At 39.9% G+C, this 19,526-nt stretch overlaps 1 protein-coding gene, 1 long non-coding RNA gene and 1 other non-coding gene across 6 annotated transcripts in view; all 3 read left to right on the top strand.

The window, feature by feature from the left end:
* Positions 1–19,526, top strand: part of LOC125964457 (uncharacterized) — a 168,444-nt gene that overhangs the window by 67,241 nt on the left and 81,677 nt on the right. The gene's annotated exons all lie outside the window — the stretch shown is intronic.
* Positions 1–19,526, top strand: part of NXPE3 (neurexophilin and PC-esterase domain family member 3) — a 52,839-nt gene that overhangs the window by 6,272 nt on the left and 27,041 nt on the right. The window lies entirely within an intron of this gene.
* Positions 19,377–19,449, top strand: TRNAR-CCG (transfer RNA arginine (anticodon CCG)). Its single transcript has one exon. It is a non-coding gene; the product is annotated as a tRNA-Arg (tRNA).

The raw sequence follows: 19,526 nt of genomic DNA, 5'->3' as shown, positions 1-19,526 counted from the left end.
TTTAGAGTGATGAAAGAAAGTCTTTTCAAGGAGGGGACCTTTTAGCCGACTCCTGGCAGAAAGCTGGAGTATTTCAGGGGAGGGAGATGATGATGTCTGTTTGTTTTTTGTTGTTTTTAAATTTATTTATTTTTGGCTGCTTTGGGTCTTTGTTGCTGTGTGCAGGCTTTCTCTAGTTATGGTGAGCAGGGGCTACTCTTCCTTGCGGTATGCGGGCTTCTCATTGCGACGGCTTCTCTTGTTGTGGAGCACGGGCTCTAGGCGTGCGGGCTTCAGTAGTTGTGGTGCACGGGCTTAGTTGCCCTGCGGCATGTGGGATCTTCCCAGACCAGGGCTCGAACCTGTGTCCCCTGCACTGGCAGGCGAATTCTTAACCACTGCGCCAGCAGGGAAGTCCGATGAGTCTGTTTTGAAGACTGGGTGTGGTGCTCAGGACAGGGACCATGTCTTATTGAACCCTCACAAGTGCCTGGCATCGAGAAGGTACTTAGTAGTAGTCGCCTCTCCCCCTCTCTTCCATTCCCTTCATGAACTCACATATCACCAAAATTTGTGGAGTATTTTTTATATAAACTGATGCTGTACTTTTAATTTTGTTGGCTTGTGGTACTTCTCAGGTTATAGGTTGAACTTAATTATGGTATTTTTTTGGTTTTTGGATTTTGCTGTAGACTGAATGTTTGTGTCTCTCAAACATCCCGGCCCTGTGGGAGCTCAGGTTACTGTTTTCTCTCATGGTTTCGTGTGGTTCTTTCCCCAGCCTCCAGGAGTTTCCTTACACACATGTGCTCTTCAGTACTCTGCTGAATACTTAATTAGGACTCTCTGTAGATCTCCTGAGTTCTGTGTGCAGCTGTCTCCTACTGTTACTGTGCTGTGGATTCTAATCAGCTTGGTCTTTTAAGACTCTCAGCTCATCTCCTCAATTTAGGGGGTTTTCCAGGCTCCACCTGCGTTCCCCTCTTGCTGCTGCAGCCTGGAGGTGCTCTCAAGGCTGTAAGCAAAGGGCAATCAGTCATAGGGATCACTTCCTGTATTTCCCATCTTTCAGGCATCATGTCTTTTGTTGTCTGATGTGCGGTGTCTGGAAAACCACTGTTTCAGGTGGAGGAGTGGATCTCACTGTTTCTGTATCTTGGCTGCAAGTGGAAGTCTGAGGGACTTGCATTTGAGGGGAAAGAGTTCATAGAGGAGCTGGAGAGAAGGATTAATGGACCAAGGGGAGGAGGAGAGGATGGGACCTAGAGTACAGATGGAGCAATAACTATGTAGAATGAGGGACATGGTACACTGTGAGTGTTCTTGTTATCATTTTATTATTAATTATGTAGGAGGAGCCATGCTCCTTCCTCTGACCTAAGAGGGAAAAATGTCATAATGGTTGGCAGTGTAGATACATTTGCTGCTGGAAGGTAAGACATTGAGGGAGTTCTTGCTTAGACAGGAGGTGGAAGGTGGAAGGAGGGTGGAGCCCAGGAGGTTGGTACATAGGGGCTTGAAAGAATGGGGGTGGAAGATGGAGCTGACCCTGCACGATGATAGCGGGGCAATAACTTTCAAGATCATATGTGTGCATGGCGGTTACTTGCATTGGTTTTGTGAGTGTGTGTTTTGTTTTACCACGTTCAACAGCCTGGGTGTAAGAAAAGAGAGGATAGTTGTGTAGGTCTAGGATGGCCGAGGAGGTAGGAGAAAGAGAGACTTGAGAGGTTAGGCCATAGTCCCACGTCGTTATTGTCATTATACTCAGGAAGAAATGTTAGGAATTATTGTTAGGAATTCCCCTAATAGCCCTGCTGTAGTTCTTGGAAACTTCTGGAGAATGTCCGCTAACAGCTGTAGCTATCTGCACGAACACAAACTGAACAATAATGGAGAAGGGAGGTGCCAGTAATATAAATGATGTAGGACAATTTTAATATTGAAAATATAAATAGATCTTTTAGTGGAGTGTGGTGAGACACTTCCCCTCGTCTAAAGAGGTTATCTTGTCCAGGCTGAGAGTACTGTTATGACTTCTAAACTGTTCAATTTATTACTATGATGATAATTGTTAAAGAAGCTTGGGGTGGGGATTGGGGAGTGGGAAAGGCTCTGATCCTTGGCCGTCTCCCGTCCCTTAATCCCTGGTCTGTCCTAGGCTTCTGATCCTGATTGTACTCTCCTTGCAATTACAGTATCTGAGTATTTTCTAAAAAGCACAGATTCAATTTTAATTAAAAATATCACATAAGAAAATTAACCATCACAGGTGGTAAGGGGAGAAAAAGCATTTTCAAATATGCCAAATTCAGAGTTGGGTAAGATAAACAAACAAAACAAACAAACAACACTAAATGCAGCAAATATTCTTTCCATTGGTAACAGGTCTCTTTCATGTTTTTGTTTCCTCATCTCATGCTCAAGTTAGTCTCCCTTATATTGTATATGCGGAGTTTTTTGAAATTTAAGAAAGGAATATTTCCTTTGTCACGACTATTACATTTTTACTTAGTTTTCCAACATAAAATGTGGTTAGATACTTTAAATTCTTCAGCTTCTGAAACATTAATAAAGATTTATTGAATGAAAGTTGAATAAATTTGAAATAATTCATGGGTGTTTAAAAAATACAAATCCTGGGGCATCCCGTCTGCTCCATCTCAGATGTATCACACCAGAATCCCCACATTTCCTAAGATTTGGCCAAATTCAGTTAAACAAATAGAGGAACAAATAAGATCCACAAACTAGCAAAACCTCTCTAGTTAGGTGATTGTGAGTAGAGCAACTACTATAGTGAATTCACAGATTTCTGAATTTCTAGACGTCTCTGAATGTAAAGGACTTATTATCATGTTGGTATATACGGTAGGCTGAATAAAGCCCCCAAAGATGTCAGTGTTTGAATTCTCAGAACCTGTGAATATGTTATCTGTTAAAAGAGACTTTGCAGACAAGTTTAAGTTAAGAATCTTGAGATAAGGATATTATTCAGGATTATTTGGGTGGGCCCAATATAATCACATGGGTCTTTATAAGAGAGTGGCAAGAAGGTGCGGTGATATGATGATGGAAGTGGAGATTAGAATGATGCAGGTAGAAACCATGGGAGAAAAAATATCACATATGAGAAGGAGATGTATATCAATATCTAGCAAAAGTTTGTAGGGAGAATTCTCTGTTAGTTCTCTGTTAACCTCTCATTGAGCATGGCCTATATTTATTTGTTTTTTCCTTATTCATTGATATTTTAAATATATATGTTTTCTGATTATGAAAACAATACCAGTGTATTAGGGCTTTTGGCTGCAAATAAAGCTGATTCCATCTGGCTTTAATATTAAGGAATAATATTCATTTAGAGTAGAAGTCAGGAGGTATAGTTGGGCATAATTCATTTTGCTATGTTGAGCATAGTTCAGGCTCCATTTCTCTGTAAGTCTCTCTCAGCTGTGCCCTCTGTGCATTAGCTTTGTCTATGGCATCCTCTTTCATGGTTGGATTTTAGGTTGCTGCCACAGCGACAGGTGGTTGCTTTCTTGTACATGTCCAGCTTGAGATACAATTTTTTCCCCAAAAATATTCTCAAGAGTTACTTGCATTTTTTTCATTGGCAAGTAAAATTCAGAGAGCTGTTCCCAGAGTACTGGTGGTGTCTGGATTCGGGTGCATGAATCCATCAGAAACATGCAGCAGCTTTTCATAGAACAGAATTGGGTCACAGGCCCATTCCTGAATCAGTCACTTGGGATTATTCTTTGATCAGTCAGGCCCGCCCCTGAGCTGACAGGTCAGTAAACAGCAGTGTTGTGTTTCAGTAGACAGGAGTAAAATAGGCCTGTGGGACAGGCAAGCATAGTGTTCATTCCAGTCCACACTTTACAGTGGCTCCAGGAGTGACCATTAGTGTTTCCTCTTGGCTCTGAATCTAAAAAGATGGCAGACCTTGAAGCTGCCCTTGTTACTGGCCTAGAATAGGGTTATCATTTGGGAAAATTAAGTAAATTGACATTTTTGCATTCTTTTTCATTTTTAAGTAAAATTCAGGTGACTTAGCACCAAGCATCTGGTGATTCTTGGATTGGGCTGTATGGGTCACTTTGCTGGCCTTGAGTTGGTAGCTGGTGGCTACCCAAGGAACAAGAGTGACCATGGGAGAGGAAGAGAGGAAAAAGAAAGGAGAAGGAGGCATGCTGTGAGCACACAGTGCATGGTTTGGTCCTTAGTGGTTTGTCATAGCCTCACAACAACTAAAAATGAGAGGGAGGCTGGAATATTTCCTAAAACGTAATCAGTAGGTAAGGGAAATTTTTCTGTTTTTAAAAAATTGAGATATAATTTACATATAACGTTGTGTAAGTTTAAGGTGTATGATGTGTTGATTTGATACATTTATATATTGTAATATGATTACCACTATAGTGTTAGCTAGCACTTCTATCATGTCACATAATTATCATTTCTTTTTATGGTGAGAACAATTAAGATCTTGTTTGTTAGCAACTTTGAAGTTTGTTACATAAACTTATTATATTTATATTAATACAATAATACACTATTGTTGACTACAGTCACTATGCTATGCGTTTGATCTCTAGGACTTATTTATCTACTAGTTGCAAGCTTGTACCCTTAAACAATATCTCCCTAATTCCCCAATCCCCTAGCCCCTGGTAATCATTTTATTCTGTGTTTTCATGAGTTCAGCTTTTTTTTTTTTAACACTTTATTCCTTTTTTTTTTTTTGGCCGCACCACGTGGCTTGTGGGATCTTAGTTCCCCAACCAGGGATTGAACCCGGGCCCTTGGCAGTGAAAGCATGGAGTCCTAACCACCGGACTGCCAGGGAATTGCGGAGTTCAGTTTGTTTAGATTTCACATATAAGTGATATGGCGTATTTGTCTTTCTCTGTCTGACTCATCTCACTTAGCATAATATTCCATTGTGTGTGTGTGTGTATATATATATATATATATATACACACACTGCATTTTCTTTATTCATCCATCAGTGGACTTAGGTTCTTTCCATATCTTGGCTATTGTGAATAATGCTACAGTAAACATGGGTGTGCAGATATCTTTTTTTATACCTTTTTTCATTTCCTTAGGATATACACCCAGAAATGGGATTGCTGGATCATATGATAGTTAAATTTTTAATTTTTTGAGGAACCTTCATGCTGTTTCCTGTAGCAGCTGAACTAATTTACATTCCCAACAACAGTGTATAAGGGTTCCCTTCTCTCCCTATCTTCTTTATCTTCCTTATGGTAGCCATTCTAATAGGTGTGATGTGATATCTTATCATGGTATTGATTTGCATTTCCCTGATGATTAGTGATGTTGATCATCTTTTCATGTACCTGTTCACCATTTGGATGTCTTCTTTGGAAAAAATGTCTATTTAGTTCCTCTGCCCGTTTATTTATTTATGTATTTTTGGCTGTGTTGTGTTTTTGTTGCTGTGCACAGGCTTTCTCTAGTTGTGGCAAGTGGGGGCTACTCTTTGTTGCAGTGCGTGGGCTTCTCATTGTGGTGGCTTCTCTTGTTGCAGAGCACGGGCTCTAGGCACGTGGGCTCAGTAGTTGTGGCTCGTGGGCTCTAGAGCACAGGCTCAGTAGTTGTGGTGCATGGGCTTAGTTGTTCCACGGCATGTGGAATCTTCCCGGACCAGGGCTTGAACCTGTGTCCCCTGCATTGGCAGGCGGATTCTTAACCACTGTGCTACCAGGGAAGTCACCCTCTGCCCATTTTTAAAATTGGATTTTGTTGTTATTCTTATTGAGTTGTATGAGTTCTCTATATATGTTAGATAGTCACCCTTTATCTGATATATAGGTTGCAAATATTTCTCCCATTCCATAGGTTATCTTTTCATTTTATTGGAGCTATCTATTGCAGTGCAGAAGCTTTCTAGTTTGATATAATACCCCTTGTTGATTTTTGCTTTTGTTGCTTGTGCTTTTGGTGTCATATCTAAAAAAATCATTGCCAAGACCGATGCCAAGACACTTCTTCTTCTAGTATTTTACAGTATCAGATCTTATGTTTGTTTTTAATCCATTTTGAGTTCATTTTTGTGAGTGGTGTAAGATAGGGGTTCAATTTCATTTGTTTATTTGTGGTTAACCAGTCTTCCCAGCACCATTTTTGAAGAGACTATGCTTTCCTCATTGAGTATTTGTTTGCTCCCTTATCAAATATTAGTTGACTGTTTATGTGGAGGTTTATTTCTGAACTCTTGATTGTATTCCATTGGTCTATATGTCTGTATTTATGCCAGTACCATACTGTTTTGATTACTAAAGCTTGTAGTGCAGTTTGAAACCAGGATGTGTGATACCTTTAGATTTGTTCTTTTTTCTCAGGATTGCTTTGGCTATTTGGGATCTTTTGTTGTTCCACATAAATTTTAGGATTGTTTTTTCTATTACTGTGGAAAATGCCATTGGAATTTTGATAGGGTTTTCACTGGATCTATAGATGACTCTGTTAGTATAGGTGTTTTAACAATATTAATTCTTCCAATCTATGAACATGGGCTCTCTTTCCATTTGTTTATGTCTACTTCAGTTTCTTTCATCAAAGTTTTCATTGTATAGATCTTTCACTTCCTTGGTTAAATTTATTCCTAATTATTTTACTGTTTTTGATGCTACTGTGAATGGGATAGTTTTCTTTATTTTTTTCCAGATGTTTTGTTGTTAGTGTATAGAAATGCAATTTATTTCTGTATGTTGATTTTATATCCTGCAGCTTTACTGAATTTGTTGATTAGTTCCAACAGGTTTTTGATTGAGTCTTTAGGATTTTCTAAATACAGGTGACCCTTGAACAAGATGGGTTTAAACTGTATGGGTTCACTTATACATGGATTTTTTTCAGTAGTAAATACTACAGTACTACATAATCCACAGTTGATTGAATCTATGGATGTGGAACTGCAGATATGGAGACATTGTGTATAAGGAGGGCTGACTATAAGTTATACGCAGATTTTCAACTGTGTGGAGGGTAAGTGCCCCTAACCTCTGCATTGTTCAAGGGTCAACTGTATGAGATGATATCATCTTCAAATAATGACAATTTTACTTCTTCATTTCTGATTTGGATGCCTTTTATTTCTTTGTCTTGCCTAATTACTCTAGCTGACACTTATAGTACTATGTTGAATCAGAGTGGTGACTGTGGACATCCTTGTCTTGTTCTTGATTTTAGAATAAAAGCTTTTAATCTTTCACCATTGAGTGTGATATTAGCTGTGGGTTTGTTGTAAATAGCCTTTATTAAATTTACCTTCTATACCCAGTTTGTTGCGATGTTTTTATCACGAAAGGATGTTGTATTTTATCAAATACATTTTCATTCTATTAATATGGTGTATCACATTTATTGTTTTGTGTATGCTGAATCATACTTGCATCCCAGGGATAAATCCCACTTGGCCATTCTACTTCCCTGAGGTGTAAAGTTAGGTTGCATGAGATAGATCTGTTTTCTTAATATATACATTTGTTGCTGTGAACATCCCTCTCAGAACTGCTTTTGTGGTAGGTTTTCCATAGGTTTTAGTATGTTATTTCCAGCTTCATTTGTTTTGAGATATTTAAAAATATTCTTTTTCAACTTATTCTTTGATCTATTGGTTGTTCAGGAGTACGTTGTTTAATTTCTACATATTTGTAGATTTTCCAGCTTTCCTCTTGTTGTTGATGTCTAGTTTCATACCACTGTGGTCAAAAAGGATAGTTGGTATGATTTCATTCTTCTTAAATTTGCTAAGACTTGCTTTGTGGCCTACCATGTGATCTAAAGTGGGGCATGTTCCATGTGCACTTGAGAAGAATGTGTATTCTACTGCTGTGATTGAATGTTCTATAGACGTCTCTTAGGTTCATTTGATCTAATATATGGTTCCAGTCCAATGCTTCTTTATTGATTATCTGTCTGGGGGATCCATCCATTGCTGAAACTGGGGTATTGAAACCCCCTACTATTACTATATTGATGTGTATTTTTCCCTTCAGTTTTGTTGGTATTTGTGTAATAGATTTAGGTGTTTTGACATTGGGTAGGTATAGATTTATGATTGTTATATTTTTTTGATGTATTGACCCATTTATCATCATATAATAATCTTCTTTATCTCTTGTTACTGGTTTTGGTTTAAAGCCTATTTTGTCTCATATAAGTATAGATAACCCCCTTTCTTTTGGTTTCTATTTGCATGTAATGTCTTTTTCCATCCCTTCATGTTGAGTCTTTTTGTGTCATGAAATCTAAAGTGAATCTAGGCTGCATGTAGTTGGGTCTTATTTGTTTATTCATTCAGTGCCTTTTGGTGAATTCAATCCACTTACATTTAGAGTATTTATTGATACATAAGGACTTATTAATGCTATCTTATTAATTGCTTTCTATTTGTTTTGCATTTTCATTGTTTCTTTTCCGCTCTGTTTGTGCCTTCCTTTTTTTGTAAATTAGTGATTTTCCATGGTGGTATGCTCTGTTTTCATTTCTTTCGCTTTTGTGAATTTTCTTTATGTTTTTGTTTCGTGGTTAAATAAAACATTTCATAGGTAAAGCAGACCATTTTAGGATGATAACAGCATAACTTCAATTGCACACAAAGCTCCACCTTTTTATTCCCTCCCTTTTATATTTTTGATGTCACAGTTTACCTCTTTTTGTACTGTGTATTTGTTAACAAGTTATAGTAGCTGTAGTTATTTTCTTTAACCTTTATACTATAGTTAAGTGGTTAACACACCATCCTATTACAGAATTAGAGTTTTCTAAATCTGTATATTCATCTTCACCAGTGTGTTGTATACTTTTGTATGTTTTCATATCACTAGCATCTTTTCATTTCAGCTTGAAGAACTCCTTTCAGCATTTCTTGCAAGGCAGGTCTAGTGGTGATGAACTCCCTCAGCTTTTGTCTGTCAAGGAAAGTCTTTATTTTTCCTTCACATCTGAAGGATAACTATTCTGGGTATTCTTGGCTGGCAATTTTTTTCTTTCAACACTTTGGATATGTCATCCACTCTCTCCTGGCCTGTAGGTTTTCTGCTTAGAAATCCACTGAGAGCTGAATGGGCATTCTTCTGTAGATTACAATAATTTTTCCTTTGGCTGCGTTTAGGATTCTCTCTTTACGCTTGTTTTTTGACAGTTTCATTATAATGTGTCTTGGAGAAGGTCTTTTTGCATAAAGATAATAGGGTGATCTCTTAGCTTCTTGAACTTGGTTGTCCAAGTATATCCCTAGGTTTGGGAAGTTCTCAGCTATTATTTCTTGAAATAAACTCTGCCCCCTTTTCCCTCTCTCCTCTCTCTCAAACCCTGATTATTCTAATATTTGTACATTTGGTGGCATCGCACAGACCATGTAAGCTTTCTGTGCTCTTTTTCATTCTTTTTTTCCTGCGTTCTCTTCTGATTGGTTTATTTCAAAGTTCCTGTCCTCTAGCTCCCTTATTCAGTCTTCCATTTGATCTCCTTTGCTATAGATGCTCTCTATTGCATTTTTTTCATTTTATTCATGGAATTTTTCAGCTCCAAAATTTCCATTTGCTTCTTCTTTATGATTTCTATCTCTTGGTAAGTTTCTGATTTTGTTCATGTATATTTTGACTTGTTTGTCTCTGTTTTATTGTTGCTCATTGAGTTTCCTCAAACAGCTATTTTGAATTCTTTATCTTCTAGGTTGTGTTAATTCTGTGCCTTTGAGCTTGGTTATTGGAGGATTATTGTTGTCTTTTGGTGATGACATGTTTCCTTGATTCTTTATAGTTCCTTGTACATTTGCATTGCTGCTTTCACACTTGAAATAGCAGATACCTCCTCCCGTCTTACTAGTTGCCTTTGGATGGGATAAAACGTTCATTAGTCCTGTTTTATCTGTGGTTTTTTCTGCCCTTGTACGGGTACACTTGCTTCCCATGTCTTGCTTCTTCTTGTGGCGCAGTTCTTAACCTTTTCTTACAATCCACCAGGCTAGCTGCTGTTAAGCTTTTGTTTTCCAGAAGGAGGCACTATGGCTTAGGTTTGTATTTCTCCCTTGTCCACAGAGACTGATAGTGTCCTGTTTAGCAGAGTCTCACTTACTGCCTCATTTGGGAGCATGCACAGGAGCTGCTGGTTCCAGAGTGTGGGGAGGTGTGGGTTTAGCACTCAGGGCATTGGGAGTGCCCGTGGGCTCTGTGGAAAGATTGTCGGGTGAGGGTCTCCCATGGGCTCGTGGGCGGACTCCCTGCTAAAGTCCTGAGCACAGTTAGCAGGAACTGCATCCCTTCAGTGCCCTTTGGTATTCTTATCTGCCTCTTTCCTGATCCCTTCCCTCCCTCCAGTCATGGAGATCCCACCTCAGTACTTGGGGTGCTGCTGAGTTAAGTGGGTTTCTCTCACAGTGGGGGTAGCTGGGCATTAACTTGCCACTCTCCTTTTCCCTCTTGGAAGAGAGCGCTCCTGGGTTGTTCAGCCCTGGGCTTGTTATGTGTGGGGAGGGGCAGTGCTGGCAAAGTTCCTCATACCCTCTTAGTCACATCCAAACTTGTATTTTTTTTCTTTCTGGGATTTCCCCTTGGGAAGTCTGGATTTCTACAAATTCGTTCTCATCTGTTGGTATCTGCCTGGGTCAGCACGCTCCAGGTTTTCCCTGACTATGGCCAAGAGGGATTGGGACAAGTTCACTGGCTATGCTGTCTTCACTGAGGTTTATCTGCCTATTACCAGATACACATGTGGTCGAGACTCCTCCTAGGTCCCTTGGCATGTGGTACTGGATCCCACAATTCCCACAGAGGCACTTTTGTTTTTGGATGGGTGCCTAATTTGTTGTTAAAAAGGGGGACAAAAAAGGAGGAATGTCTTATGCCATGTCATGGCGCTGATGTCAACTCTGCCAGGGAAAAATTTTCAAAGTCATTATTACCCTTTTTAATGAACAAATAATACTGTGTGTTCCTTTAAAATGAAGGAGCCCAATGAAATTCTTCCATTTGAGAGTGTCTGGATACAAGTATAAAATGAAAGGGAAAAAATACAGAATCTAAGAAGATCATTAAAAATCCTTTTGTATTTTGGGATTATTTTTACCTTGTTTGGCATTACGTTTACCTCGTATAGGATTTTTTTTTTTTTTACATCTTTATTGGAGTATAATTGCTTTTCAATCGTGTGTTAGTTTCTGCTTCATAACAAAGTGAATCAGTTATACATATACATATGTTCCCATATCTCTTCCCTCTTGCGTCTCCCTCCCTCCCACCCTCCCTATCCCACCCCTCCAGGCGGTCATGGGGAGCCTGAGGCCTTGTTTAAGTGGTTTATAACAGGTAATACTAGCTATTGAGGAGAGTGATTTTCAGTTTTGCTTTGCTGTTGTTGTTTTCCCTTGCAATTTAACTTATTGCATAATGTCAGATTCAGTTCCCTGGGTTAGGTACTAAAAAGGTCCTACACCCAATTTCCAATGTGGGTAGGGGGGATTTTTCCATACCACCAGGCAATTCTTGGACACCAGCAGGGTGACCTACAGTTCAAATCAATTCTGACACTGTAACTGAGCAGGACCCTATGGGCCCTTCCTGGACAGACCCCCTCCCCCAGGTCCTCTGCCTGCCTCTCCTTTGTAGAAAAGCTGTAGTTTCTCAGGCCTCCCGAGAGTCACAAAAGCCTGGCCCAAGAATTAATGATTGAAAGGACAATATAGTGACAAAAGTAGCAGTTGGGCCAGGAGAACTGGTAACAATTGAAACAGTAAATCAGCCACATGGCAGTCACAGTGTCCATAGTTCCTCCCTGAAATACATAGATAACAGTATCTGATCCACATTCCTGAGTTGTTTTACAGATGCTAAAACCCAAATGGAAGAAGTTAACTATTTGATGATCATGAGCACATAGCCCCCAGACCATCTGGAACCTGAAGATTGGTAACGTTAACCCCTGTGACACCGCCTTGCTACCACACCATCAACCAGTCAGAGAATTGTGCACGAGCTGATCATATACTCTGTGACTCCCCTCCCTCACCTTCCCTTTAAAAATGCTTCCCTGAAACCCATTCGGGAGTTGGGGTGTTTCTGAGCACTAGCTGCCCTGGACTCCTAGTTGGGCGCTTTACGATAAACGCTGCACTTTACTTCCCCACAACCTGGTGTCAGTAGATTGGCTTTACTGTGAGCAGGCGAGTGGACCCAAGTTTGGTTTGGTAACAACACTGTCTATCTGGAGATGGCATCAAATCCCACAGGTTAAGGGCTCAGTCCTATAAGACTCTCCCCCAAGCCCAACTTCAGATGCCAGTCACAAGTCCAGGTTGTCACCTGTGCTTCTGACTGACTGTAGATCAGAAGTTCCAATGGTCTCTGCCTTGGCTTCAGTTGATTTGCTAGAGCAGCTCACAGAAATCAAAGAAACATTTTACTTACAAGATTACTGGTTTATTATAACCAATTATAACTCAGGAACAGCCAGAAGGAGGAGATGCATAGGGCAAGGTATATGGGAAGGACATAGAGCTTCCATGCTCTGAGTGCACCATTCTCCTTGAATCTCCACGTGTTCACCAACCCGGAAGCTCTCCAAACCCCATCCTTTTGGGTTTTTATGGAGGCTTTATTCCATAGGTGTTATTGATTCAGCCTCCAGGGGTGGAGGTCCAGGATGGGACTGAAGGTTCCAACCCTCTAATCATGGTTGGTTCTCCTGACAACCCAACCAGCCCCCATCCTCAGGTGCTTTCCAAAAGCCACCAAAGTAACATACACCCTGCTGTGGTGGAAAGGGGCTTGTAACGAAGAACAAGGCACCCATTTCCCCTTTATGACTCTGAAGTGTTTTCAGGAACTGAGGACACGAAACCAAATATTACAGCAAAAGATGCTCCCATTGCTCTTATCGCTGCCAAGGATTTTGGGAGCTGTGAGCCAGGAACTGTGGATGAAGACCAAATGTATATTTCTTACAAATCACAGTATTGCAGGTACATAGCTATTTTTCCCATCCATGTGTTCATCTGTCCTTCTGTCTATTAAGAAAATAATTAATGAAAAGTATAAAACACTTGAAAAAATAGAGAGTGGTATTAAGTACATAAATGAATTCCCTCCCCAGTCGTCACTCTCAATGTTGTTTCTTGGATGTAACTGCTTGTTTTTAATTATTTGCTTAGTTAGTGCTAATTACACATTACACAGTTATATCTTGTTTTGTCAGCTTTACACTGTACCTTCTGACCTTTCCACATCAGGCAGTACAGCATGGATGGTTAAGTTAAAACACAGACCGAACTCAGACTGCTTGGGTTCTAGTCCAGGTTTGCTGCTTCTAACCTATGTGACCTTGGGCAAATTATCAAGCCATTCATTGCCTCAGTTTCCCTGTCTATCATATGGCATAATAATAGGACTTATCTCATGGGATAATTTAAACATTGTATTAAAAGATTTATGTAAAGTCTTCAAAAGAGTGTCCGGCACATAGGTGCTTAGTACATGTTGGTTGATACTGCTGTTCCTGTTAAGATAATGAAAGATGAGGTCTTCTGCTGACTCACACTTTCTGTCACTCTCTTTCTAAACTTTATAAAATTATTTTTATTTCTGTGCATTAGAATAATGTATTTAGACCTTTTCTTTCCCTAATAGCATTAGATAGCACATTTTAACTCCCTCCTGTAAGTGAGGAAGAAAATCACTTCTGCATTATTTTACATTTGACTTCTGTTAGCTAGCGTATAACTTTTGCATCATCAGGCTTTATAATCTTTAGTTTTATTGCTCTAACTATAATTAAGGCTAACGTGTAGCCTTAATTATATCAATCTTTATGGATTGATTCTTTTTTTTTAAATTTATTTATTTAATTAATTTATTTTTGGCTGCATTGGGTCTTTGTTGCTACACACGGGCTTTCTCTAGTTGCGGCTAGCGGGGGCTACTCTTTGTTGCGATGCGCGGGCTTCTCATTACGGTGGCTTCTCTCGTTGTGGAGCACGGGCTCTAGGCGCGCGGGCTTCAGTAGTTGTGGCATGCAGGCTCAGTAGTTGTGGCACACGGGCTTAGTTGCTCCGTGGCATGTGGGATCTTCCCAGACCAGGGATTGAACCTGTGTCCCCTGCATTGGCAGGCAGATTCTCAACCACTGCACCACCAGGGAAGCCCTGGATTGATTCTTATACTTAAAAAAAAATAACATTATGATAATCATGTAAATGTTAGTCAGTATAGAACATGATCCTTTGAAACCAAATCTATATCTCTTGATGGAGAATTTCCCAAACATCAAGGTCAAATGGATCTTTTTTATACACTACCTCAGTTGCTTAATCATGCTGCATTTTAATTTGCTTCATATTTTAATGATGACTTTCTTATACCTCTTCTTGTTTTTTTTTTTCCTGGAGTGCTAATTGCTATTTTTTTCTGATGAGAGAGAATACCACCTTCTGTAACATGTCATGAGGATTTTCCTTCATATGATTTGTTGAATTGAATCCACTTGCTTCTTCTCCTTTTTTTTTTTTTTTGCGGTACGCAGGCCTCTCACTGTTGTGGCCTCTCCCGTTGCGGAGCACAGGCTCCAGACGCGCAGGCTCAGCGGCCATGGCTCACGGGCCTAGCCGCTCCGCGCCATGTGGGATCCTCCCGGACCGGGGCACGAACCCGCGTCCCCTGCATTGGCAGGCGGACTCTCAAACACTGCGCCACCAGGGAAGCCCCTGATGTGGACCATTTTTAAAGTCTTTATTGAATTTGCTACAATATTGCTTCTGTTTCATGTTTTGGTTTTTTGGCCGTGAGGCATGTGGGATACCAGTTCCCTGACCAGGGAGCAAACCCACACCCCCTGTATTGGAAGGCGAAGTCTTAACCACTGCACTGCCAGGGAAGTCCCTCCACTTGCTTCTTCAAGGCATTTTGGTTCTTTTTCCTCAGAGCCCTCTATCTTCCTGTTTCAGTGTTCACTCATTATTGTCTTGACCTGTTGCCCAGCTGTTATTCTGAGTTTGCTTTTCATTGAATTCCTGGGTTGGTTTCACTCTTGCTCATGTCTTTCACTTCCTTGGATTTTTCTTTCCATTTTACTGGGTTAAATCTTCAAATAATGTTTTTCTGAAAGGGCACATGGGAACAAAGCTTACATGTCTGAAACTGTCTTTATTTTGCCCTCATGTATGATTTGTATTTAGAATGCCGTATTCAAAATCCTTTTCCCTCAGAACCTTACAACTTTGCTCTACTGTCTTCTAGTGTCCAGTGTAGCAAAAGACAAGGCTAATGCGAATCTAATTCTTGTTTTTTTATTGGTAACATTGTTCTCCTTTCTGGAAGCTATTAGGACCTTTTCTTTACCTGTGAAATTTTACAAGGCTCTAAGGTGAGGTGTTTTTTTTTTTTTGGTAGAAAACTTTATTGTCAAACAGGCAGATCTGCTCACTAATAAGAAAAGAGCTTAAACATCTGAAATTTAGAGATAGAGTATAAAATTTTGAGATACAAAATATTAGAAAGCCATTGTGTTGTACGATATATAGAGCAAAATGCCACAATATAAATAGCAATTAATGTCCAAACTAGAAAAGACTGAAGTCCTTATAAGGTTGTCTTCTAAGCAGAAAGGCCAAAGTGAAGATTAAGGACCAGTTCTAAGAGGGTGTAAGACATGGTCTTTGGGAAGCACTGGAGTTCTATTAAGGCACTTTCTTGCATACCTGGGATAAATCTCACTTGGTCATGGTGTATAATTCTTTTTACACATTGTTGGATTTGATTTGTTAATATTTTGTTGATGATTTTACATCTGTGTTTATGAGGGAAATTTGTAGTTTTCTTGTAATGTCGTCTAGTTTTGGTATTAGGGTAATGCTGGCTTTATAGAAAGAAGTATTCCCTCTGCTTCTATATTCTGACAGAGAGTGTAGAGAATTGATACAATTTCTTCCTTAAATATTTGGTAGAATTCATCAATGAATCCCACCTGGACCTGGTGGTGTCCGTTTTGAAAGGTCATTAATTATTGATCCAGATTCTTTACTAGAGATTATAAGCCTATTCAGATGATCTGTTTCTTCTTGCATGAGTTTTGGCAGAGTGTATCTTTCAAGGAATAGGTGCATTTCATCTCAGTTATCAAATTTGTGGGTATAGAGTTGTTCGTGGTATTCCTTGATTACCTTTTTTTAAAAATTAATTTATTTATTTACCTATTTATTTTTGGCCATGTTGGGTCTTTGATGCTGTGCACGGGCTTTCTCTAGTTGTAGTGAGCGGGGACTACTCTTGGTTGTGGTGCGCGGGCTTCTCATTGCGGTGGCTTCTCTTGTTGCGAAGCATGGGCTCTAGACATGCAAGCTTCAGTAGTTGTGGCTCACGGGCTCTAGAGCGCAGGCTCAGTAGTTGTGGCGCATGGGCTTAGTTGCTCCACAGCATGTGGGATCTTCTCTGACCAGGGCTTGAACCCATGTCCCCTGCATTGGGAGGCAGATTCTTAACTACTGCACTACCAGGGAAGTCCCTTGATTATCCTTTTAATGTCTATGGGATCTATAGTGATGTCTCTTCTTTCATTTCTGATAATGGTAATTTGTGTCCTGTCTGTTTTCCATAGTTAGTCTTGCTGCAGGCTTATTGATTTTATTGATATTTTCAAAGAACCAGCTTTTGGCCTCATTGTCTTTCCTCTATTGATTTCCTGTTTTCAGTTTCATTGATTTCTGCTCTAATTTCTAATTTCTTTTCTTCTCCTTACTTTGGAGTTGATTTGCTTTTCTTTTTCTAGTTTCCTAAGGTTGGAGTTAAGATGATTGATTTTAGATCTTTCCTCTTTTCTAATAATGTGCATTCAGTGCTGTAAATTTCCCTCTAAGACCTACTTTTATGGCATCCCATAAATTTTGATAAGTTGTGTTTTCATTTTCATTTAACTAAAAAGATTTAAATTTTCTATTGATATTTCTTCTTTGACCCTTGTTTTATTTAGAAGTGTGTTGTTTAGTTTGTTTTATTATTTATTTATTGGGCACCCCTCGTGGCTTGTGGGGTTTTTTAAGTTCCCCAACCAGAGATTGAACCTGGGCCCTCATCAGTGAGAGCGTGGAGTATTAAGCACTGGACCGCCAGGGAATTCCCAGAAGCGTGTTGTTTAATCTCCAGGTATTTTGGGATTTCCTAGCTATCGTTCTGTTATTAATTTCTCCTTTAATGCCATTGTAGTCTGAGAGCAGACATTGTATGGTTTCTGTTCTTTTCAATTTTTTATGGTATGTTTTATGGCCCAGAATATGATCTGTTTTTGTGCATCTTTCATGGGAGCTTGAGAAGAATGTGTATTCTGCTGTTGCTAGGTAAGTAGTTTATAGATGTCCATCATATCTAGTTGATTGGTGGTGCTGTTGAGTTCAACTGTGTCCTCACTGACTTTCTGCTTGCTGGATCCATCCATTTCTGATAGTGGGGTATTGAAGTCTTTAACTACAATAGTGAATTTATCTATTTTTTCTTGCAGTTCTATCAGGGTTTGCCTCACATATTTGACTTTCTGTTGTTAGGCACATACATGTTAAAGATTGTTATGTCTTCTTGGAGAATTGTTATGTCTTCTTGGAGATAAAGAAGTCCTTCTTTATCTCTGATGACTTTCCTCGCTCTGAAGTCTACTCTGTCTGAAGTTAATATAACTATTCCTGCTTTCTTTTGATTAGTGCTAGCCTGGTATATCTTTCTCCATCCACTTACTTTTAATCTATATAAGTCTTTATATTTAAAGTAAGTTTCTTAGAGACACCATATAATTGAGTCTGACAACCTCTGTCTTCTAACTGGTGTCTTTAGTCCATTGGTGTTCAAGGTGATTATTGATATAGTTGGATTAATATCTACCATAGTTGTTACTGTTTTCTATTCATTGTCCTTGTTCTTTGTTCCTATTTTTGTCTTCTGCTCTTTTTCTGACTCTTGTGGTTTTAATTGAGCATTTAAAAAAAATACTTATTTTATTTATTTATTTTTATTTTTGGTTGCATGGGGTCTTAGTTGTGGCATGAGGGATCTTTCGTTGCTGCACGCAGGCTCTTCTTGCAGCACGAGGGCTACTCTCTAGTTGTGGTGTGCGGGCTACTCTCTTGTGGTGTGCGTGCGGGCTTCTCTCTAGTTGTGGTGCACGGGCTTCTCTCTAGTTGTGGTGCGCAGGGTCCAGAGCGCGTGGGCTCTGTAGTTGTGGCCTGCGGGCTCTCTAGTTGAGGTGCTTGGGCTCAGTAGTTGTGGCCGTGGGCTTAGTTGCCCCGCAGCATGTGGGATCTTAGTTCCCCGACCAGGGATGGAACCTGTGTCCCCTGCATTGGAAGGCAGAATCTTAACCACTGGACCACCAGGGAAGTCCCTAATTGAACATTTTATAGATTCCATTTTGTCTCCTTTCTTAGTGTATCAGTTATACTTCTCATTTTGCTTTAAGTGGTTGCCCTAGAGTTTTCAGTATGCATTTACAAGCAACTCAAGTCCACTATCAAATAATACCATACTGCTTCATGGGTAGTGCAGGTACATTACTAATAACAAAATATTCCTAATTCCTCCCTCCTGTCCCTTGATAATTGCTGTATTTTTTTCCTTTTAGTATGTCTTGTAATTTTTGTTGAAAGCTGGACATGATGTACTGGGTAAAACGAACTCCAATAAATAGGCTTTTAGTGGTGTGGGGGTGAGGTGTAAGGGAGGTGAAGCATTTTATAGTCCTATGATCCTCAGTCCTTTAGTGAGTCTGTGAACTTCAGAATTGTTTTTTAGTCTTACCCCCAACCCTTAAATTGGATAGAATGGTTAGAGTGGGCTGGAGTTGGGTATGTTCCTTACCTCAGTTTGGTTAGGCTCTGATAAAACCTCAGTAGGTTAGGCTCTGGTAAAACCTCAGTAGGTTAGGCTCTGGTAAAATAGTTTGGCTTGAGGGCAGGCCTTGTTAAGAAGAGTGGAATACTCTGGTATTCAGTACTCCCTCCATCCACTGTCTTGCTTTCTGTGGTGTCATTTACCCATGGTCAACCATGATCTGAAAATATTATATGGAAAATTCCAGAAATGAACAACTTACCAGTTTGAAGTTGTGCATTGTTCTGAGTAGCGTGATGAAATCTTGTGCCATCCTGCTGTTTCCCACCCAGGATCCTCAACCACTGACATCACTGTAGCTCAATCCACGATCACCTGACACAGATGATCCTTCTTCTGATGTGTTTGTTGTCAGAAGGTCAGTAGTAGCCTAACACTACGTCACAATGCCTACATCATTCACCTCACTTCATCTCATCACGTAGGCCTTTTATCCTTTTACGTCATCACAAGAAGAAGAAGGACAGTACACCAATAAGATGTTTTGAGAGAGGGACTTCCCTGGTGGTCCAGTGGCTAAGACTCTGTGCTCCGAATGCAGGGGGCCCGGGTTCGATCCCTGGTTGGGGAGCTAGATCCCACATGCATGCTGCAACGAAGACTTCGCGTGCTGCAACTAAGAGTTTACATGCTGCAACTGAAAAATCC

The sequence above is a fragment of the Orcinus orca genome, chromosome 5 (assembly GCF_937001465.1).
Source record: "Orcinus orca chromosome 5, mOrcOrc1.1, whole genome shotgun sequence".
NCBI classification, from domain to species: Eukaryota; Metazoa; Chordata; class Mammalia; order Artiodactyla; family Delphinidae; genus Orcinus; species Orcinus orca.
This window is presented reverse-complemented; position numbering and strand designations above follow the sequence as displayed.